The sequence below is a fragment of the Callithrix jacchus genome, chromosome 4, assembly GCF_049354715.1.
Source record: "Callithrix jacchus isolate 240 chromosome 4, calJac240_pri, whole genome shotgun sequence".
Taxonomy (NCBI): Eukaryota; Metazoa; Chordata; class Mammalia; order Primates; family Cebidae; genus Callithrix; species Callithrix jacchus.
The window spans coordinates 98308131-98332713 of record NC_133505.1 but is presented as its reverse complement, the minus strand read 5'-3'; the positions used below and the strand labels follow the sequence as shown (position 1 = coordinate 98332713).

Sequence of the window (24583 nt, the reverse complement as noted above, 5' to 3'; positions counted from 1 at the left end):
ATCTGTGAACTAAATTTACTCATATTTATAAAATAATTATATAAATATTATTTTATTATGTATACAATTATATAAATATTTATAAAATAATTGTTTCTTTTTCTTTTTTTTGTTTGTTTGTTTGTTTGTTTTGATACGGAGTCTTGCTCTGTCACCAGGCTGGAGTGCAGTGGCGCAATCTCGGCTCACTGCAACCTCTGCCTCCTGGGTTCAAGCAATTCTTCTGCCTCAGTCTCAGGAGTAGCTGGGACCACAGGCGCGTGCCACCACGCCAGGCTCATTTTTTTGTATTTTTAGTAGAGATGGAGTTTCACCATGTTGGCCAGAATGGTCTTGATCTCCTGACTCGTGATCCGCCCACCTCGGCCTCCCAAAGTGCTGGGATTACAAGCGTGAGCCACCGCGCCCTGCCAATTGTTTCGATTTTTTAAGGAATAAGTTACTATTTAAATTTTGACTTTTAATACAATTGTGTAATACTTAATTGGTATTTTATGAATGGCTTCCATTAATCTGTTGAGGCTTTCTTGACTCCAGGAAGCAGAAACAGGTGGACCAGGGATCCCTTTGTGGCGTTTCCTCTTCAGTATTAATTGACTCAAGGAAAAAGAGGAAAACCAGTGATTTAGGGCACATTAATATTTGATTTATGACAGTAAATAATAGAGAAACATAAAAGCATAAAAGAAGGCAATTGTTTAATCTTTAAAGCAAAATACATAAACATTATAAGGAAAAATGAAATCTCTCATCAGCCCTAGCATATGGAGGCAAATGTCTTGATTAGTAAACTGCATTGCTAATTGCCTTTAACACTAATCTTTGTAGGGTTTGCAGATGTAGCTCTTCTTTCAATACTAATTCTTTAAGCAAATAGTCCAATAGATATTAACAGAGCAATTTAAAACTGATGCCAATAAAGAATAAATCCTGGGTACCAATATTTGTGCATAACAAAATTACATAGATGAAGAGAAGTAATATCAGCTGCTGAAACAGATCATCTCCTAAATTTCAGTATATTAACACATAGAAGCTTATTCCTCATTCACAAAACCACAATCATGCTTCCTGGTTGTTATAAAGACGTTTCTGTGTAGTCATTTAGGGGCCCATGCATCTTCCATATTTGGTCTCTACATTCTCTGGAGCTAGAGCTCAGTTATTACATTCAGCAGTAGACAGAAGACAAGAATGGACAATCACAGTGAATGATTTATATGGACCAGATCTGAGCATGGCACATATCACTTTCACTCAGATTTCACTGGCTAGAACCTAGTCACAAGTCATACCTAACTTCAAGCAAGACTGGGATAGCTAGTCTGTTTGTATATCCAACAAAAGGGGGATTTAGATACTCTCTTATTTGTCATACAAATAAAGAAGGAACTTATTTTTAAGGCCTTAAATGTATCATAATATAGTTTATTGTTTCATTGCAAAATTGGCCTCAATTATTCCCTTCCCACTATCTATGCCCTTGCAATGCAATGCTGCAGCTATTCCCAGTAAGAGGTAGAATGTGTGTCTCAGCCTTTTAAATCTTTGGTGAATAGAATGTGGTGGAAGTAACACTGGGCCAGTTCTGAGCCTCTCTCTCAAGGTGCCTCATATGTTTCTGCCTTTTGGAAACTTGGCCAGCTACCATGAATGGATGCCCTAAATGGCCTGCTAGATGATGAGAGAGGAGAGCAAGGTGCCTCAGCCAACAGACAGTGCACCCCAGAAGCAGGGCCACGGAACTAACTTAGCAGATGGCAGCAGATGCATAAGGGAGCCGAGATAAGACTGGGAAAATCTCCCAGATGAGGGCAGTGTACACTCTTGGCTGACTAGCAAAATCACCAGCTAAATAAATAATTTGGAGATTGTTTGCAGAATAGATAACTGTTATGTATAAAAACTAAAATAGAAATAATAACTCACACACATATGCTTAGAAAGTTGTTTTGTTGTAATATTTAGAAACATGCTTTTTTACAGTATCACCAAATAAATATATAATATTCTTTTTAAATGGGCAAAGTTGATTTTTATTTTCAACATAATAAATTTACCCTTTGCTATCTTGCTAGTTATGGGCAACAAAGTGAGAAAAAAACAAAATTTATTCACTAATACAGCTCTGTTCTTCAGATTAATGAATTTATTATTTTACATTCTTCATTATTCTCTGCAACATCCTCATGAAACAGATGAAAAATATATTGCCTCCTATTAATCTTTTTGAAACAAAAGGCCTTGAAAAGTGAACTGTCTTAAAAAAAGTTAATTAATTTTTTAAGTTAAAAAAAAAGAGAGAGCAAGTTGGCAAAAAAAAGAAAAGAAAAAAATAACTAAGCTCCATGGCTCCAAGTTAAGAACGTTAGCATTTCTTGTTATTTTAGGAGTTTGACCTTGCCGTTTTTTCTTAAACACTCATTTGGAAATACCCATTACTGACTACTTTAAAATAATATTAGAATCTTATTGTGATGACCTGTGCCTTCATATTGACGGGATTGTAAGGAAATACACCAGATTTTGACAGGTTTTAAAATTACATGATTTGTCAATATTCCACTTTGTTTTCATATCTTTCACTCCAGCCCACATTCCAAGACACACAGACCAACTGAGAAGTGCAGCATCTGACCACCAGTATAATATGCATGCGATCTCTCTGGTGTTCATGATTCCCTCTGCATCTCTCATTGAATTCACTAATCAGAGAATACTTTTTCTTTTTTACCTATGACTTCTTTGGTTCACGGACAGAAGTGGGAATTGGTTTTTTTCACAAGGAAATTAGAACTAACAAACATAAGAAAAAAGATGCTCAACATCATTAATGACCAAGGAAATGCATATGAAAACCACAATGTGAAACCACCATCTTACCCCTGCAAGAATGGCCATAATCAATATATCCAAAAATAACAGATGTTGACATGGATGCAATGAAAAGGGAACACTTCTACATTGCTGGTGGGACTATAAACTAGTGGAAAACACTGTGGAAAACAGTGTGGAGATTATTTGAAAAACTAAAAGCAGAACTATCATTTGATCCACCAATCCCACTACCAGTTATGTACTCAGAGGAAAATAAGTCACTATTCAGAAAAGATACTTGTACATGAATGTTTATAACAGCACAATTTGCAATTGCAAAAATACAGAACCAGCCCAAATGCCCATCAATCAACAAGTGGATAAAGATTTTGTGAGATACACATATATGTGTGTGTGTGTGTGTGTGTGTGTGTATGTATACATGTATATATATATATATGTATATATATGATGGAATACTACTCAGCCATAAAAGGTAACATATTAATGGCATTTGTAGCAACGTGGATGGAACTGGGGACTATTATTCTAAGTGAAGTAACTCAAGAATGGAAAGCCAAACATCGTACTGTTCTCACTCATAAGTGGTAGCTAAGCTATGAAGACGCAAAGCCATAAAAATTACACAATGGACTCTGGGGACTTGGGGGAAAGGGTGGGAGGGGGTGAGGGATAAAAGACTACAAATTGGGTTCAGTATATGCTGCTCAGTGATGGGTGCACCAAAATCTCACAAATCACCACTGAAGAGTTTACTCATGTGAACAAACACCACCTGTTCCCAAAAACCTATGAAAATAAAAAAAAATTTTAAAGTTAATCAATGCATGATAATTTTGAATAAATCAAGATAAAAGGTGGTAGTTTTAAAGTGAAATTTTGCATTTCTGTGGATCAGTGGTAATATCCTCCTATCATTTCTGATTGTGTTTATTTGAATTTTCTTTTCTTCTTTATTAGTCTAGCTAGCACCCTATTTATTTTATAATTTTTTCAGAAAGCAAGCCCCTGGATTCTTTGATCTTTTAAATTGATTTTCATGTCTCCATCTCCTTCAGATTAGATCTGATTTTGGTTATTTCTTGTCTTCTGCTAGATTTCAGAGAATATTATAAGCACCTCTATGCACATAAACTAGAAACTCTAGAAGAAATAGATACATTCCTGGACACATACACTCTCCCAAGACTGAATCAAGAAGAAATCAAATTTCTGAACAGACCATTAATGAGTTCTGAAATTGAAGCAGTAATAAATAATCTATCAACCAAACAAAAAAACCCAGGACCAGATGGAGTCACAGCTGAATTCTACCAGATGTAAAATAAAGAACGTGTATCATTCCTACTGAAACTATTCCAAAAATTTTTAAAAAGGGACTCCTTCCTAACTTATTCTATTAGGCCTGCATTATCCTAATACCAAAACCTGGAAGAGATACAATGACAACAAAACTTCAGGCCAATATCCTTGATGAACACTGATGCAAAAATCCTCAATGAAATACTGGCAAGCCAAATCCAGCAGCACATCAAAAAGCTTATCCACCACGATAAAGTAGGCTTCATCTCTGGGATGCAAGATGGTTCAACATACTCAAATCAATAAATGTAATTCATCACATAAACAGAACTGAAGACAAAAACTACATGATTATCTTAATAGATGCAAAAATGGCTTTCAATAAAATTCAACATTCATTTATGTTAACAACTCTCAATAAATTAGATATTGAAGGGACATACCTCAAAATGATAAGATAAATATATGACAAACCCACAGGCAACATCATACTGAATGGGCAAATGCTAGAAGCATTCCTCTTGAAACCCAACTCACAACAAGGATGCCCTCTCTCACCACTCCTGTTCAACATGGCACTGGATGTTCTGACAAGGACAATCAAGAAAGAGAGAGAAATAAAAGACATTCAAATAAAAAGAGAGAAAATTGAACTATCTGTTTGCAGATGACATAACCCTCTATCTCATCCCACTGTCTCACCTCAAACAATTCTTAAGCTGATGAGCAACTTCAGCAAAGTTAAAAAGCAATTAATATAAAATTAACATGCAAAACTCACTAGCATTCACATAAACTAACAACAATCAAGCCAAGAACCAAATCACCAATAAACTCCCATTCACAATTGCCACAAAAAGAAAAATAAAATAGTTTTTCCTTTGCACAGTAAAGGAAACTATCAATAAACTATAAATAGAGTAAACAGACAACCTACAGAATGGGAGAAAAATTTTGCATCTGACAAAGATCTAATGTCTTGCATCTATAAGAAACTTAAACAAATTTACAGGAAAAAAAACAACCCTACAAAGATGGGCAAAGTAAATGAACAGACACTTTTTAAAAGAAAACAAACATGTGGCCAACATTCATGAAAAAAACTCAACATTACTGATCATTAGAAAAACGCAAATCAAAATTACAAGGCGATACCACCTAACAGCAATCAGAATAGCTATTATTAACAAGTCAAAAAATAATGGAGTTACCAAGGCTGTGCAGAAAATGAGTGCTTTTACACTGTTGATGGAAATGTAATAGTTCAACCTGTTGGGAGACAGTGTGGCAATTCCTCAGGGACCTAAAGAAATAATAACCATTTAATCCAGCAATCCCATTACTGGGTATATACCCAGAGGAATATAAATCATTCTATTATAAAGACATGTGTATGTTTAGGTTCATTGCAGCACTATGCACAATAGCAATAGCATGTAATCAATCCAAATGCCTATAAATAACAAATTGGATAAAGAAAATGTGGTTCATATACATCATAGAATACTATGCAGCCATAAAGAACCAGATCATGTCCTTTGCAGGAACATGGTTGGACCTAGAGGTCATTATCCTTAGCAAATTAACACAGAACAGAAAACCAAATAGTAGATGTACACATTAATAAGTGGGAGCTAAATGATGAGAACACATGGACACATAGAAGGGACCAACACACCCTGGGGTCTTTCAGAGGGTGGAATTGGGGAGGAGCGAGATAATCAAGAGAAAAACAACTAATGGGTACTAGGCTTAATACCTGGGTGATGAAATAATCTGTATAACAACCCCTATGACACAAGTTTACCTATGTAACAAACCTACATTTGTACCCTGAAACTAAAAGTTAAAAAGCAAACAAACAAAAATTAAAATAGAATTCAAAATTTCAGAAAATAAGCTGTGGCAAATTGTTATCTTTTTAGTGTTATTCCTCAAATTATCAATTTTTTATTTTTAAATTTACACTCATATTCACAGAAACACAACAAAATCATTACAATCAGTTGAATAAATGTAAAGTTTTACATCAAGAATTTTAAAAACTGTTTTATTACTCCTATTATATTACAATAGATACAGATAAGATTGAAAAGTAGGTGGTAGTCATAGCAGAAAGTCACAAATCAATATTACCTTTCCCATAATAAAAGTTTACACTTATTCAAGGGAAAGTTTAAAAACTGAAGATATGGATATTATGATCAATTAATTGATAAGCTTGATTAAAATATAAGGACAAAATCAAATAAATATACATAATTGCAAATCATAGTAATATGTACATTCAGCAGGTAGAGCCACCAGCTTATCATCTGCTTCCCCTCTTCTCTGTTAGACTGCCTTAATATAGAAAAGAAGGGCTATTGAACAAACCAGAACTGCATCTAATAAGTCCCATTGGTAGTGTGGCATACCTGAAAATAAAAAACTAAAACACAAAGTGCTGCTAAATAATATTGTCTTGGGGATTGGATTGGCAGAAATTCTGCCTCATTAAAGTAACATTAAAAGTTAATTTAAAAGTCCCAACATGCAGTTTTATTCAATACCTAATATAGTGGAAATAAAACCCATTTCTATGCTGCTACAGTATTAGATACTATGTGGGCTTATGTGACAATGTTGGCTGATTATATTCTGATAAAATAATGAAAATGTTAATATTATTTTCATTTCACAATGGAATATTAAGTTATACACAGTTAAAATCAAATTTTCTATAGTATAAATAAATATAACAATGTTTTTATAATAGCATGTAAAAGAGGATGAATAGCATTATTCTGTTACAACATGTAAACATAAACATTTAATAATAGAGATGAGAGAATCACTGAGGAAAATTGAGTTACCTGTTAAGTAATAGACTTGGAGAACTTTTGTATTTATGAAAATCATTAGCCTTAATCGTCAAATCAAATTATGTTGGTTAAATATAATGGGTTAAGCAGTCAGCAAGTGTATGAACTGAACTTCCATATCATATGTCATTCATAGACATTACTGTCAATCAATTAATAGCTTTATTAAAAGATAGAAACAAAACATGTTCAGAGTGTTTTTTGAATGCCATGTCATGAACAAAATGGTGTAAACTAGGACCATGTGATGATTCTGCTCTCAAGATGCATATGATCTTATGAATAAAATAAAAAAGAGAAAGTATTTAGTTACAAAGTCAAAAGACACCAACAATGTGTATTATTGAAATGTGAAGTTTCAGCTAAAGTGATTAGAAACACTTTTTCATTTTGATCAGATCATGAAGAAGGAAAAGGGCATTCTGTCAGCAGAAAACTGGCAGAAAACAGATGCCACATTCAAATACAGGACTCAGTAGAAGGTCTATTTATAATGGTGTGAGCAGGATCGAGGAAATCCAGTAAGGAATGATGCAATATATTGGAATTAAAAATGGAGTATCATTATTGCTTCCAGTAACAAAGGCAAGGAGTAGCACTTAACGAGAAAGAGGAAAAGTAAACATAGTTGTAGGTTAGGACTACCTATTAGGAGCTAGTAGGACAAGAAAGATAGAGGAAAAAGTACCTTGAGCTTGCCCTCATTTCTACTGGTACCTTTCATTGGTCAAAACCACTTGAACCTAGAGGACAAGAGAAACCACTATGTATCTAAAAAGGCTGACCTCTGAAGATGGACAAGGGTGGATGGTGGATAGAGAAGAAAAAATAGAGAATATACATACAGATACAAATGTCTATTATAGAAGCACCTCAATATTGGAGGGCTGCTAATTTAAAATTATGTAAAATACCACCTTGAATTTTTTCTTATAAACAAAACAAGATACATTTGAGCCAGATTTTTCACCAGTGACAAAACAAAGTCACATTGCTGGCATTCTAGAACCCATTGCGTGCCCCTTTGTGATCATAGCCATGATTCTGATCCTGATTTTCAGATAATTTCTTCCTTCCATTTTTTGCTACCTATGTACATATCCTTAAATAAGACAGTTTAGTTTTGCCTGTTCTGGAAATGTTCATGATTTAAATCATTCCATCTGCATATTTTTAAGTTTGGCATCTTGTCCACAACATTTTGTTCTAAAGATATATCCATGTTTTTGCATGTAGAAATACTTTGGTCACTTTCAGTTTTGTAAATTATTCAGTATCCTACAATTTGTGTCTATTTATACACATTTGGGTTGTTTCTCTGTCTTTTGGGTATGTAAAAATGTCACTCTGAGCATTTTTGCTCATAGATTTTGATGAATACTTGCATAAGGTTCTCTGGAATACAAACCTCAGTTCACAGAGTTTGCACAGCTTTGTCTTAGTCAGATAATGCTAACCATTTTCTAAAGTAATTGGCAACATGTTCTTTTATCAAGAATGTGTGAAAGTTTCCATTGCTTCATATCCACACCATGTCTTATTGTCCAACCTTTAAATTTTTGTCAATTTGAGGGATATGTAGAAATATCTTTTGATAAACATAAGCTCTTAGTTTTAATGTAATATAACTTCTCAAGCAATGTGTTATGATAAATTCATCTTATATCTTGTTTGAGAAATTTTTACCCCAGAGTCATGGAAATGTTATCCCATATTATCTCTGAAAACCATTTTTGCCTTGTCTTTCACATGGAGGCCTTTAATCTGTCTGAAATTATGTTTTTGTGTGGTGTAAAGTCAGTGTGCAATTTTCTTCTTTATTTTTCTACTTTATAAAGGACTACTTTTTTCTCCACTGATATGCAGTGCTACCTCTATTACATATCAGTAACTTATAGAAATATGACCTTGTAATGAAGATTATAATATGCTGATTTTTTTACAAAAATAGGTATGAGCTGGTATTACTCCACAGTAGAAATGAGGAAACAGATTAATAAAGTTAACATCTTTCTAGCACCAAATGACTAACAAGAGACAAATTCAGAATTCTAATCTATGCTGTTCTAAATCCAAAATCTAAGCTCTTTCCCCAGTGACACTCTGAGAGGTGAGAACAGAGATTCTTTTTTAGGATGTTATTTGATTGATCTTATCTCCTTCTAACTTCTGGTTTCTTCCTATATTAACTATTAGGGTATTCATCCGTGTTTCTTTTTTTCATCTAAACTTCTTGGTCTTAATCTCTACTTGTAATTATCTATAGAATCTGCAAAAACCTCTTTATTCTGTTTAGAAACTCCAAAAGTGCTCTGACTTTCCCAACAGTTTCATTTTGCTTTTGAGCTAATTCCTCAAAATCAATATGACACTCGATTGTATAATTAGTGAATTTATCTTCCATTGATTTTCACCATTTTCTTCCATTACCTCTGTTTTCTCTAGCTTTGTTATAATTTCATACATCTTCCCAGTGGCCTACTTACTAATTTCTCAATGCCTAGAGCAATGCACATCACATATTAAGGTGCTTGCTCTCCTCATGCAGTGAATCCTGTTGTTCTACAGTAACTGTTTCACTCACAGAAAGCTCCTCTGAGGCCAGTCCTGTGCTATCTCTACCATCCATGCTAGCAATGTGGAACAACTATCTGGGTTGCTTTATTTCCAAATTGTATGCACTAAGCTAAATTATCCATTTCTTCAAGTAAGAAAGCTCTGAGAATGCATACTAGAAATGCAGGTGGCCATGATGGAAATGAACCCTAGAATGAAGATAGGAAATATGTACTTTCTGGAATAAACTTGGATATTTCCATGGCCTTTTAACATGTAAATAATTTTATCAGCCAAAGAGGAAATAAATCTTATGCAAAAACTGAGGCAGAAATTAATCAGAGAGAGAAACTCCTATGGGTTTGACTATTTCATTTCAGTTGCTAAACTCTCAGAGTGGTCTTGGTCCTTGTACTTTTAGGTATTTGCTTTTTCAGCCTTGCTGTGTATTCTATAAATGTCGCTATAACCTTAAGCTAGTTCAAGTTAACTTTCTATCACTTGCAACTAACACTGATGATTAATATATCAGTGCTCTGATCTTCTCTCTCTCCTCTTCATTATAATGCTCTATCATTACTTCCCCTTCCTCCCTCCCTCCTTTCTTTTTCTTTCTCTCCTTCCTTCCTTCTTCTTTCTTTCTTTCTTTCTTTCTTTCTTTCTTTCTTTCTTTCTTTCTTTCTTTCTCTCTCTCTCTCTCTCTCTCTTTCTTTCTTTCTTTCTTTCTTTCTTTCTTTCTTTCTCCTATATGTTTGATTTCCAAAAATATTTTAATATCATGTATGCCACTAATGGACTTAAATAAGTGTATTCTTTTCAGATTTAGTCATACCTTAACACAAGGAAATGACTTAAGTTTCCAAACCCATGACTTGTCAATATAGTAACAAGATTTTTTGGTATCAGATGGCCTGGTATTTGAGTCTATCTTTGTCCTTAATAGTTATATAACTTTGAAAATTAACTTGCTTCTCTAATAAAAATGATTGCAATAACAAATATCCTGCTGGCCTTATCAGTTTTGAAATATAGTTGGTGAAATCAGTTTTAAGATTTAAAACCTTACAGAAATGGTAATTAATTTTGATAATTTATATTGACCTACTTCCATGATGGTATTTCAGGTATTGATAACATAATGAGAGATATGTTTTAATTGAGATGATTTTCTGTTTTCCCCCAAATGTCACAATGCTGTGACATTTTTCCATATTTCAAAGTTAGCATTGGAAACAAGAACTGATTTTGGTCCCATTGTTGAAAAGTTCAGGAAATCTGTAAATTGACATAGGTTGTGCAACCGGATTTGTTGGAACTCAGGTTCTCGACCTCTCTAATGAATGGGGAGGAGGGCCTCAGTGTCGCAGTGAGTGTTATAGCTCATATAGAACTCATGGACCCAAAGAGTGTATGGTAGTGCCATTTATTAGGCAGAACCAAAGGACAGCTTCCATGCTGTGGAAAGGGACCTGGATGGGGTGCCACTCCAGGGTTGGGCGGCTAGAGCTTATATCCCTGAGTCACTCCCTTCCCATTCTTGTTCTCGTCCAATGAGAGGGATGTTTTCAAACTTTCTCTGTTGATCTTTGAATCCTTTACTGGATTGGTTAGTGTTTGAAAATTCGGAGTCACTGAGCCTGCCGGTCCAGGGGCCAGAAGAGGGAAAATTATCTGCCCTTGAACAAAGCCCCTAGGAGCCAGAGATGGGAAAACTAGAAACAAAGACCATAGTTGGCCAGAGACAGGAAAATTCTTGTGCTTGAAACAAAGCCCCTAGACTACGAGGGAAGTTCCTCTAACACAGTCCCTCCGTCATTACTAATATTGTATCAAGATCTGTGCTTTGAATTTACAGGACAATGGGAAATTGGTAGAAAGTTTATGTGCTATCTTACAAATTGAGTTTTAATTTTGTTTTTTATCCGAGAAGTATTTATTTTTATTGTGTTTAGCAGAAAGAAAGATGCCTAAATTGTGTATAATAAGGAAACAAAATAATGTAACATAAATTATTGACTGCACTAAAATTTGATACTTCTAAACTAAAGGACAAACAAATACATGTTCAGATAGGAAAGTTATGGTATGGGTATAAGAATAGATTTCAATTTATAATTTTTCCAATGTCGAATTTTCCCTTGAGGTCACAAATATGTTTCATATTGTAGGTAAAACAGTAAGACTGACATGTCTTAACATTGTCATAATATCAAGAGTTTTGAGAGTTGAACTCCCAAAGCCTTTTGTGACTTCGTTAGTTACTTTCTGTTCCCCTCTGCCAAAAACTCAAATTCATGTGAGTGTGTCATTCTGAGCTATATCCGTGACATGGAATTATGCTTTCTTTGTGCTTGCAATAGTGCTTTAGGGTAAACATTACCCTCCCTTTTCCTTTTCTGCGGTGTTGCTGGTGACTTGAGTTTTTCTGTTTGTTGGTTGGTTTTGTTTTGACTGCTTGACTGTCAGGTGGAAATCACAAAAGGAAATGAGGTTAGAAAATAAAAATGGAACCACTTCTTCATAGGAGCTCTATTGTCCTGCTGCAAAATGTGGAGCAAATCCACCAGTGGTGAGAAAACAAAGAGCTGTCACACACACCTTCAGTAATGAAGAGCTCTTCTTTCCTGTTAGATTCACCAAGCAGGCTCTTAAAGTCCATTGTGAGTCTATTACCATTAGGATGACAGCTTTAGTAGGTTTAGCCTAAGGGGATATCCATTGTTGTGCATAAAAACAGAGACCAGTGTGTGTGTTTCCAACTTTAAAAGGGTTTCGCAGCTTCAATTTCCTTTTGTTAAGTTCCCACAGTCTGAATTAGAGATATATTAAAAATTTCCATTTCCCTTCATATGTGATGATCATTCATTTTAACCATTTTAACAATTGATACTGACAACAACTGAAACAGCAATTCACATTCACTGCATTCATGGCCCAAAAGATCAAATATATTATGCTACAGTCCAGGTGTTCATTGTAATTGTGTGTACATGTATGGGTGTGTGTGTGTGCATAGAAAGAAAGATTACATATATACATAACAAATACAAGTATATTTAGTATATATTTGCTGTCTATATATTTATTATATGTGTATAAGGCCAAATTAGTTGCTTTTATTTGACAACCTAAAACAAAAAAATTTAAATAAGAAATGACACATTTAAAATAAAGAAATATTTAAAGTTTTTTATATCACAAAGACTATGTTGTCCACTGAAGGAAACCATAGACTGCATTTTAAATCTATTCCATAGACACTAATGTATCATGCGAACTAAAATAGAAAGATACGTGCTTAGAAGTAAGATTGAACATAAAATGGTTAAGACCCTGATGTGAAGGAGAGCTGGCACAGTGGCTCATGTCTGTAATCTCAGCACTTTGAGAGGCTAAAGCAGGAGGAGTGCTTGTGTCCAGGAGTTCGAGCCTCTAGTTATCATGTCACTGCATTCCAGCCTGGGCAATGAGGCTCTGTCTCTAAAAAAGAAAAAAACAAACAAAAAAAATTGAAGGAAATAGTCAATGTCTAAATAGAGAGGTGAGTTGATTAGTAAGAGACGATGTTAGAAATATTCTGGGGAACTACATTACTGAGAACATGCTAAACATGTTATGAATTTAACTTTTAGTTTTATCTGGAAAGTAATGATTTGTGAAACACTATACTGAAGAGGGAGGAGTTTCTAGTAAATGGATAAGTCTCACTGCAGTGAAATGGAAATTGGATAAGAAAAAGACATGACATAGAAAGCTGTTAACAAACTGTAACAAGAGCTGAAAGAAATTATAAATGACACAAATGGAAACTGGAAAGAATCAACATTGTGAAAATGATGATACTATCCAAAACAATCTACAGATTCAATGGAATTCCCATCAAAATACTATCATCGTTCTTCACAGAACTAGAAAAAAAATTCTAAAATTCATATGGAACCAAAAAAGTGGCTTTCATAGCCAAAGCAATACTAAGCAACAAGAGTAAATATGGAAGTGTCACATTTCCTGACTTCAAATTATATTACAGGGCTATAGTTACCAAAATAGCATAGTTCAGGTATAAAAATAGGCACATAGACCAATGGAACAGAATAGAGAACTCAGAAATAAAGAATAATTACAACCAACTGATCTTTGACAAAATATATGAAAACATAAATTCAGGAGTAACACCCTATTCAACAACGGGCTCTGGGGAAACTGGCAAGCCACTGGTAGAAGAATGAAACTGGATCCCTATCTCTCACCTTATAAAACAGTCAACTTAACATGAATCAAAGACTAAAATCTAAGTCCAAAATCCTTAAAAATTCTAGAAGATAACATCAGAAAAGTTCTTCTAGACATGGGATTTAGCAAATAATTTATGACCAAGAAATGGGACGTAATTAAACCAAAAAGCTTCTGCACAACAAGAAAATGGTAAGCAGAGTAAACAGACAATCCATAGAATGGAAGAAAATATTCACAAACTCTTCATTCAACAAAGACTAATATACACAATAAAAAGGAACTCAAACAAATAAACAAGGAAAAAAAACCAAATAATCTCACGAAAAAGTGGGCAAAGGACACGAATAGACAATTCTCAAAAGAAGATATACACATTCAAAGCAGTTTCTGGAGGAAAATTTACAGCAATAAATACCCACGAGAAGTGACAAAAGATATAAAATTGACAACCTATAATCAAAATTGAAAGAGCTAGAGGAGCAAGATCAAAAAACCTCAAAAACTAGCAGATGACAAGAAATAACTAAGGTCAAAGTGGAACTGAAGGAGACAGACACAAAAATTCCTTCAAAAAATCAACAAATCCAGGAGCTGCTTTTTTGAAATGATCAATAAAATAGACCAACTGCTAGCCAGGCTAATAAAAAAGAAAAGAGAGAAGAATCAAATAGATGAAATAAAAAACGATGACGGGGATATCACCACCAATTCTACAGAAATACAAATTATCATCAGATATTACTACAAACAACTCTATGCACACAAACCAGTAAATCTGGAAGAAATGGATAAATTCCTGGACACTTTCACCCTCCCAAGACTAAACCAGGAAGAAGTTGAAACCCTAAATAGACCAATAACAAGGGCTGAAGTTGAGGCAGCAATTAATAGCCTACCAACCAAACAAAGTTCAGGTCCAGATGGATTCACAGCTGAATTCTATCAGATGTATAAAGAGGAGCTGGTACCATTCCTTCTGAAACTATTCAAACAATACAGAAAGAGGGAATCCTTCCCAACTCATTTTATGAGACCAACATTATCCTGATACCAAAACCCAGCAGAGATTCAACTAAAAAGGAAAACTTCAGGCCAATATCCATGATGAACACAGATGTAAAAATCTTCAATAAAATAGTGGCAAACCAGTATTGTAATGCAACAACACATCAAAAAGCTTATTCATCACAGTCAAATAGGCTTCATCTCGGGAATGCAAGGCTGGTTCAACATACATATGTCTATAAATGTAATCCATCATATAAACATAACCAAAGACAAAAACCAGATGATCATCTCAATAGATGCAGAGAAGGCCTTCAACAGCACTTTATGCTAAAAACTCTCAATAAACTAGTTATCGATGGAATGTATCTCAAAATAATAAAACCTATTTATGACAAACCCACAGCCAATAATTGTACTGAGCAGGCAAAAACTGGAAGCATCCCTTTTGAAATCTGTCACTAGACAAGGATGCCCTCTCTCACCACTCCTATTCAATATAGTATTGGAAGTTCTAGCCAGAGCAACAAGGCAAGAGAAAGAAATAAAGTTATTCAATTAGAAACATAGAAATCAAATTGTTTCTATTTGCAGACAATATGATTATATATTTAGAAGACCCCATCATTTCAGCCCAAAATCTCCTTAAACTGATAAGCAACTTCAGCAAAGTCTCAGGATACAAAACCAATGTGCAGAAATCACAAGCATTCCTATACAATAACAGACAAACAGAGCCAATTCATGAGCAAACTCCCATTCACAGTTGCTACTAAGAGAATAAAATACCTAGGAATACACCTAACAAAGGATGAAAAGGACCTAGTCAAGGAAAACTACAAAACACTGCTTAAGGAAGTAAGAAAAGACACAAACAGATGGAAAAACCTTCCATGCTCATGGTTAGGAAGAATCAATATTGTAAAAGTGGCCATACTGCCCAAAGTGATTTATAGATTCAATACTTTCCCATCAAGCTACTATTGACCTTCTACACATTAAACTTCACATGGAACCAAAAGAGAACCCACATAGCCAAGACTATACTAAGCAAAAAGAACACAGCTGGAGGCAGCAGGCTACCTGCTTCAATCTATACTACAAGGCTACAGTAATCAAAACAGCATGGTACTGGTACCAAAATAGGGATATAGAACAATGGAACAGAATAGAGGTGTTGGAGGCAATGTCACACATCTACCACGATCTGATCTTTGACAAACCTGACAAAAGCAAGCATTGGGGAAAGGATTCCCTGTTTAATAAATGGCATTAAGAAAACTGGCTAGCCATGTGCAGGAAACTGAAACTGGACCCCTTCTTTACATCTTATACTAAAATTAACTCCATATGGATTACAAATTTAAACATAAGACCTAACACCATAAAAACCCTAGAAGAAAACCTAGGCAAAACCATTCAGGACATAGGCATATGCAAGGACTTCATGACTAAAACACTAAAATCAATGGCAACAAAAGCCAAAATAGACAAATGGGATCTAATTAAACTTAAGAGTTTCTGCACAGCAATAGAAACAATCATTTGAGTGAACTGGCAACCAACAGAATGGGAAAAAATTTTTGCAATCTACCCATCTGACAAATGGATGATATCCAGAATCAACAAAGAATTAAAGCAGATTTACAAGAAAAAAATAAACAAATCCATTCAGAAGTGGGTGAAGGATAAAAACAGACACTTTTCAAAAAAGACATATATAGGCCTACAAACATGAAAAACGCTCGTCATCACTGGTCATTAGAGAAATGCAAATCAAAACCACATTGGTATACCATCTCACACCAGTTAGAATGACAATCATTAAAAAATCTAGAGACAACAGATGCTGGAGAGGATGTGTAGAAATAGGAACACTTTTACACCGTTGGAGTGTAAATTAGTTCAACCATTGTGGGAGACAGTATGGCGATTTCTCAAGGATCTAAAAATAGAAATTCCATTTGACCCAGCAATCCCATTACTGAGTATATATCCAAAGGATTATAATTCATACTATTATAAAGACACATGCACACATATGTTCAGTGCAGCACTGTTTACAGTAGCAAAGACCTGTAACCATCCCAAATGCCCATCAATGATAGACTGGACAAGAAAAATGTGGCACATGTACACCATGGAATACTATGCAGCCATAAAATACGATGAGTTCATGTCCTTCATAGGGACATGGATGAAGGTGGAAATCATCATTGTCAGCAAACTGACAGAAGAACAGAAAGCCATAGGTTGGTGTTGAACTATGAGAACACATGGACACAGGGAGGTGAACATCACTGGGGTATGTTGGGGATTTGGGGGCTGGGGAGGGACAGATGGGGTGAGGGAATATATTCTCTTCCCCAGGTCCACAAGGGGCATGGTTTCAAAAGCAAGAACTTCCCAGCAACGTGCCCAACCTGCTTTCTTTCACTTCTCCTTCCGGGAGCTTAGTGGTCTCACGTAGGAAGAGAGACTGCCCAGGTGAGCTTCCTCTGTTTTGAAAAACCCTCGAGAAGCTATGGGAGGACCATGGGCCAAACAACAAATCAGACGTCAGAAACGAAAGATCAATCACTCCAGGGGAAGTTTAAAGGAACTCCTTTCATAGGACAGAAAACTTGAATAGGTCAGGAATAACTCCCAGGTTAAAAGTCCCCTTTTCTCTTATCTGGGCAGACTCCGCCTCTGGATTCCCTCTCATGGCAGTGTGGGAACTCGCTCTCTGTATATATCCATTTCTTTCTACTTTTTCTCTCCCTCTGCCTAAATAAATCACTTTCTGCAAATCTATTTGGGTCTGATATTTACTTAAATTAGCTCCCCATGCCCGGAGGGGTCCTGTCCCCCATTCTTGGGTGAGTGAGGGACCAAGGGCCTGGAAATATGAATCCTATCAGGAAGCTAAGCTTCCCCAACGTCCAGCAACCTGGTCTCATCTGTGGCAAGCCAGCCAGGAGGCATGGCATAAGAGACTGTTACTTCGGAGCAGTGACCCCTCTCACTTGCAATCTGTCTGATCTCTTTAAGGAAACACCAGGAGTGGCCATGCCAGGCTGTGGGGGTAGGTCCCAGCAGGTCTGGTTACTGATTCCAGTCCATCTTTAGGTGGCATGGGCCAGCCAGATTTAAAGGTGTAGTTTTTTTTCAAAACCTGCTTCCCCTCTTCCGCCGCTTCTCTCTCTCCCTCCCTCTCTCCCTTGGGTGGTACTCTGGGCCAAGTCACCAGGTGGGATCAGGAGCTCAAATGAGGGAAAGGCTCAGGTTAGCTGCCTGTCAGAAATTTTTACTAGTGCAGTCTGAAGGAACATTTTTTGAGAAATTGTCCCCAGAGGAATGGACCACCACCTCGTTCTTGTCCGCTGTGCCAAGATCACTGGAAAGCACACCATTCCAGGGGACAAAGGATCCCAGGGCCTGAGGTGGCTAACCAGATGACCCGACTGCAAGACTAGGGGTGCCCAGGGAAAGCACCAGCACAAGCCATCACCCTCACCGAGCCCTGGGTAAAGCTGACCATAGAGGGCCAGGAGGCCAATATTCTCCTGGACACTGGCATGGCTTTCTCAGTATTACTCTTCTGTCCTGAACAGTTGTCCTTCAAGTCCATAACTGTCTGAGGGGTCCTGGGACAAGCAGATATTTCTCTCAGCCCCCAGGAAATGCTTGACGGACAACCCTTTGTTATTGATGATCACGTATTAGACAAAGAAACAGCAGATATGATAAAAGGCAAAACCTCCTTGGCTGAGTACCAACAGGCTCTTAAAACTTTACCTGAAAGACACATGAGGGAAAAAGGGAAAGGGTTATTCTGCCCTGGAAACTTGGTGCTTAGGTCTCTCCCCTCAGACTCTCCCTCTCTAGGCCCATATTGGGAAGGACGATTTTCAGTTATTCTGTCTTCCCCAGTGGCAGTTAAGGTGGTGGGAACTGACTCATGGATTCATCATGCTGGGCTGAAGTCTTGGACCCCTCCCGAAGAAAGTCATAGACCCTCCACTCTGCAGTCTGAAGTGCCAGGAGACGACCCTTCGTACACCTGCGACCCATTAGAGGATCTGCATCTGCTCTTCCAACAAAATTCCCAGGAAAGTAACTACTCACGAGGCTAATTTACATCCTGGCATTAACAGGACTATAACTTTACTATTTCTCAAACTCCAATTATTCCTTTCTTAACTTTACTATCTCTCAAACTTCAGTTACGCCTTTCATAGTGGGGGGCGGGGTTGAAAAAAATAGAAAAACTTGGTGCTGGCATTAGAACAGCTACTGCCTCTATCCAGTTACTATAAGCTATCTCAGAAGTGAAGGTAATAACATAAAAAGGTTGCTAATTCACTATGCAGAAACAGCTTAACTCTTTAGTGGCCATAGCTGTTCAAAGTAAAAAAGGCCCTAAATCTGCTAACAACAGAGAAAAAGGGAACCTGTCTATTTCCAGGGAAAGAATGCTGCTATTACGTAAACCAGTTAAGTGTTGTTTTAAACCAAGATAAAGAACTCAGGAATCAATCACAGGGCTAAAGACCTTCAAGAAACAGTACTGTGGAGTTTGTTTAATAACTGGCTGTCCTGGCTATCTTCTTCTAGGCCCGTTTACAACCATTCTATATTTGCTGGCCTCTAAGCTTTTCATTTTTAACCTTCTTATCACATTTGTTTCTTCTAGAACCGTAAGGCTACAAATAATCCTGCAACTGGAACCCTGGATGTCCTTGGCTCATGAGCTCTATCGTGGATCTCTGGATCAACCTGCACCCCTAAACGACTCCCCTCTGGAGGGAACCTCAACTGCAGGGCCTCTTCTATGCCCCATTTCAGTGCTCACTGCACCCAGCAGGGTCCTCTCCCACATTCTTGGGTGACTGAGGGACCAAGGGCCTGGAAGAATGAATCCTATCAGGGAGCTGAGCTTCTCCCACATTCCATAACTGGGTCTCAAGGGGTGGGGAGGTTAGAAAGGGATAACACTGGGAGAAATGCCTGGTGTGGGTGATGGGGTAATGGAGAGAGCAAACCACCATGGCATGTGTGTACCTATGCAACAGTCTTGCAAGATCTGCACATGTACCACAGAACTTAAAGTACAATAAGAAAAAAAAGAAGATATACAAACAGCCAACAAACAAATAAAAATACTCAACATTATTAATAAGGGAAATACAAATTAAAAGCACAATAAGCTCTACCACACTACTCCTGCAAAAATGGCCATAATTTTAAAAGTCAAAAAATAATAGACAATGTGGATGTGCTGCAAGGGGAACACTTTTACACTGCTGGTGGTAATGTGAATTAGTGCAACTACCATAGAAAACAGTATGCAGAGTTCTTAAGTAAAAGGAGAACTACCCTTCGATCCAGGAAGCACACTACTGGTTATCTACCCAAAGGAAGAGAAGTCATGACATGAAAAAGACACAGGCACAGGCATGTTTACAGCAGGACAATCAGCAAATGCAAAGATACGGAACCAAGCTAAATGCCCATCAACCAACAAGTGGATAAAGAAAATGTGGTATATATACATCATGGAGTTCTACTCAGCCAAGAGAAAAGAATAAAATAATGCCTTTTGCCGCAACTTGGATGAAGCTGGAGGCCATTATTCTAAGTGAAGTAACTCAGGAATGGAAAACCAAATATTGTATGTTCTCACTTAAATATGGGAGCTAAGCTATGACGATGCAAAGGCATAAACATTATATAATAGACTTTAGGGACTCAAGTGGAAAGGCTGGGAGATGGGTGAAGGAAAAAAGATGACTTTTACTTTATAAAGATAAAAGCATCTTTATCTGTATAAAAGAATAAAAGTATTTGTTACACTGTTTAGATGACGGAAATCACCACTAAAGAACTTATCCATGTAACTGAAAACCAACTGTACTCTAAACACTATTGAAATAAAAATAAAAACTAAAAAATTAAATGTAGTGTAAAATTTTATGCAAATAATCCATATGGATCAGAATCAGCTGAATTTTTTAAAACAGAGATGTAGATTCATATAGACTTAAGGAACCGAATTGTGAAATATAAAATATAAAATATTTATGGATAAGTATTGAAGGCATAAAGAATAGAATCACAGAAATAAGCAAATAACATGAGTTTTAAAAAATGACCAAGTATGTATTTTAAAAAAATACAATTAGGAAAAATGGAAAATAGTGAGTAAAAGAGCAATTTACTCACATCTCTAGGGGAAAATAGCAATAAGAATATAAATCTAAAGACTCTAAAAAGAATAGGAGACTCAGGAAGAGAAATGGAGGATCAAATGAGGAGTACATGTCTAACTGAAGTCTCTGAAAGAGAAAATAAAGAGTGAATCAGAGATTATGCTTGAAGAGATAATGTCTGAAAATTTTCAGAAATGATGAAAACATGAATCCTCATATATAAAATTAACATCAGATAAGAAGCAGAATTGTGTAAGAGATTGAGAGGCAGAAGAAAAGATTTTAAAAAAGGAGAGAGGAAGAAATAAGGGTAAGAGAGGAGATTGAGTGAGAGAGAGAGATTACAATTCATCCACACCTCAACATATTTCAGTAAAAGCAGGCAGGTTGTCTACCAAGATAGATAATTAGATCAATAGCAGATGCCTTTATAGAATCAATGGATCCAGAGGAGAGTGGAAAATATTATCTAAGTGCACAGAAGAGAAAAATATCTCTCTTATTAAGAACTTTCAAAAATCAGTAAAAATAAATTCATTTTTAGATAAAGAAAAAATTATTTTATCACTAACAAATTTTCACCATGGAAAACTTAATGAGAGATATATTATGAAAAAAATAGTTCTACTACAGAAAGTTTAGCTGAATGCAGAAAAGAATAATGAGTGAAAGCATAGGTAAACTTGTAGATAAATGCAGGTGTTTCATCAAAATACATACCTAGTATCTATTATGTATTAAGCACTGTTCTAAGCAATTAAAATATAATTCTGCATTTTTGGAGCTTCCATTCTCATGTGGAGAGACAATATAAATAATAAGCATAGTAAACATATACATTAAATAGTTTGAAGCAAACATATTATCCATGTAAATAAAAATAATGACAAATTCATCATGTAAAAATTAATGTAAAATACTGCATCAATATATTATATGTTAAGAAGGGATGCAACCAGATAAAAGTTTTACAAGGTCTTTGCCTCTTTCAGAAGATAGAATTAATGTGTAACATGTTTTAAAATTTGTTAAGAATACATGATAAGATTTCATAGTTAACTGTGAAGAGATTAATTTTAAGTATAAAATTTCCTAGCCAGCAAAAGGATAAATAGAATAAGAAACTATAAACATGAAAACTGAAGCAACTATAGCTGAGACCCAGGTTAAAAAAAAATCTAAATCTAGGGTAGTAATAGCCAGGATTAAAAAAAAAATGAATGAATTCTAGAAATATTTTATGGAAGAAAAGTGAAAGAGAGTAATGGACTGTAATGCAAAGAGTGAGAAAGAGAAAAGAGCCAATGAAAAAATCTAGCTTTTTGGTCTGATGTTTGGTATGGAAGGCAGTACCATTTGTTAGAAAGGGGACTTGGAAGAGGTTGCTGGTAATTTTGGTTTTGGAAATTTCACTTTTACTATCAATGAAATATGAAAATAAATGTTATACATTAAACATGCAGATAGTGGTTCTGAAGCCCATGGAAAGTATAGGCTTGAGTTATAAATTTGGCAACTAAATTCAGGACATGACATGCATTTCTTAAAACCTCTCAATTGCTGCAAATTTTTCTCTTCAGTTTTTCTTTCTGTTTATTGTTTATTTTTCTACCTTTTTCTGTTTATTCTTCCCTTCTTCATTCAACTCCTTTACTTAGTAGCACCCTGGCACAATAGCAGTTGCAGGAGTATTACTGGTTCAAATGGGGGTACAGTATTCATCACTGGATTTGGTAGCGTTTGTAAAAATGTAAAATGCAGATATCTTTAGATCCAGCAATTACATTTTTAAGAAACCATTATTAGAGATTCATACATATAAGTAAATATATTTATGGAAAATGTTTATATCAGATTTCTTTATAATAACTAAAACTAAGAAAATGCTATCATATGGGTAAAAGGTGGTTAAATGCTTCAAGTATGTTTGTGCAGGGGAATATCATGTAGTGTTTTAAAACACTGAGGAGCAACTTCTTGATTTGAGATGTATCAGTTACATGTCTGTCACCAATTAAGCTTAGAACACAAAAGAATAAAAACAAAATTTTGAATTTATTGATTGAAAATGTATCTTTATACTTACATACAGTTTTTTTTTCAGTTTTGGTAATTTACATAGGTTTCTAGTGAATCTGTTCTTTTCTTTTTTAAAAAGAAATTTATCATAAAATGATATTTTTTAAAACATAAACTTGCCAATTTTTAGCATAAAACAAAATAAATTAATTTAAAATGTATCAATTTTAAATGCTAGAACCCTTTTCATCTAGCTATCTTATGTTTTGCTTTTATCTAGCCTTTAGAGTGTTATCAAACTGCAAGAAAATATATATTCATGAACATACTTTAAATGAACTATAATTAAAATTACTAAAAGCTGTTCACATTTTTGTAAATTTGTTGGAGTTTCTATAATTTTATCTTACTTAGTTCACCATCTCTAATAAACTCACCTTCCTTGTCTTCTCAAAATTTATCATTACAATAGAGAAAGAGCATTGTTGTTATAGCTACTATACTTCTTCATTTAGCATAGACTAGTGTTAGGATGTAACAAAAGGTATTATTTTGTGAATTAGGGAAAATATTTTTTAGAATTTTCTTGTTATTCTTATATTCCGTATACTTTATGCCCTGAAAATAAAAACATGAGCATCACATACATAGTCTATACTTTACCTTATTTTATTATATATAAATATTATAGGAGTAGTAATCCTGTGAGAAAGAGGAAAGATTTGCACTATTACCCACTTTTTACCACTTGAAATATACCCCACCCTTTCTTCTCCATCTTACCTACCCTCCCAGAAAGGAGAGCTAAAGAAAGGAGTTTTCTAACTCCAAATGTCTTCCTGAATAACAGAATGAACAGCTGAAGTTCAGAGCAGGATTCATTAATGGCTGAAGTTCAGCCAGGGTGGCTCAGGCATATGGTAAAAATTAGAAGAGCACTACAAATTCCTGCATCCGAATTACCTGGCCTTTCCCGTACTCTGCCAATCAGATGCTATCAGCTGGGCAGAATCTTCCAGTACATTATCAAAAAAATAGATTATAATAGAAAGATCCTTTGGAGAAAAAATACATGCCTTAAACCCAAAGGGCACAGATTGTTCTGGGAGGTCTGAGAGTTGTCATACTGATGAAAGAAAAGGCCTGTGAATATAAACTTTGTTCTGATCTAGCAAAAATCAGATGAAAAATATGTGGGTGTGGACTCAGCTTAGGAGAACTGGAATATTGAGGTGGGAAACTTACCTAGCAGAAAAACAAATTCAGCTTCCAAGTACCTGGTTTTAGCTGGGACTAGAGTCACAGAAAGTGAAAAGCACTAAAGCCAAGAAGCTGCAATTATTAAACAATTGATTCTTAATCCCAGATAAATTCATCCAAAGAAAACTATGAATTATGCTTCTTCACCGAATATCTCCCCAATTCCCTGCTCTTTTCCTTAACGTCCATTTGTCAATAACAAAATGTAATGGCATTCTAATAGGAACTCCATCATAATTTTGAGAAGGTATCTAAATATCACTTTATGCCAGGATATAAATGATGAGTGTCTAGTGAAAAAGAAAAAAG

General features: G+C 35.5%; 1 pseudogene across 1 annotated transcript in view; it reads right to left on the bottom strand.

Moving 5' to 3' along the window:
- LOC100412114 (E3 ubiquitin-protein ligase UBR4 pseudogene) overlaps positions 1-18414 on the bottom strand; it is a 131775-nt pseudogene extending 113361 nt beyond the window's left edge. Inside the window, exon 1 of the transcript XR_004742445.3 lies at positions 18301-18414. The product of XR_004742445.3 is annotated as an E3 ubiquitin-protein ligase UBR4 pseudogene (transcript). The remainder of the gene's footprint in view (positions 1-18300) is intronic.
- Between the last annotated feature and the right edge of the window lie 6169 nt (positions 18415-24583).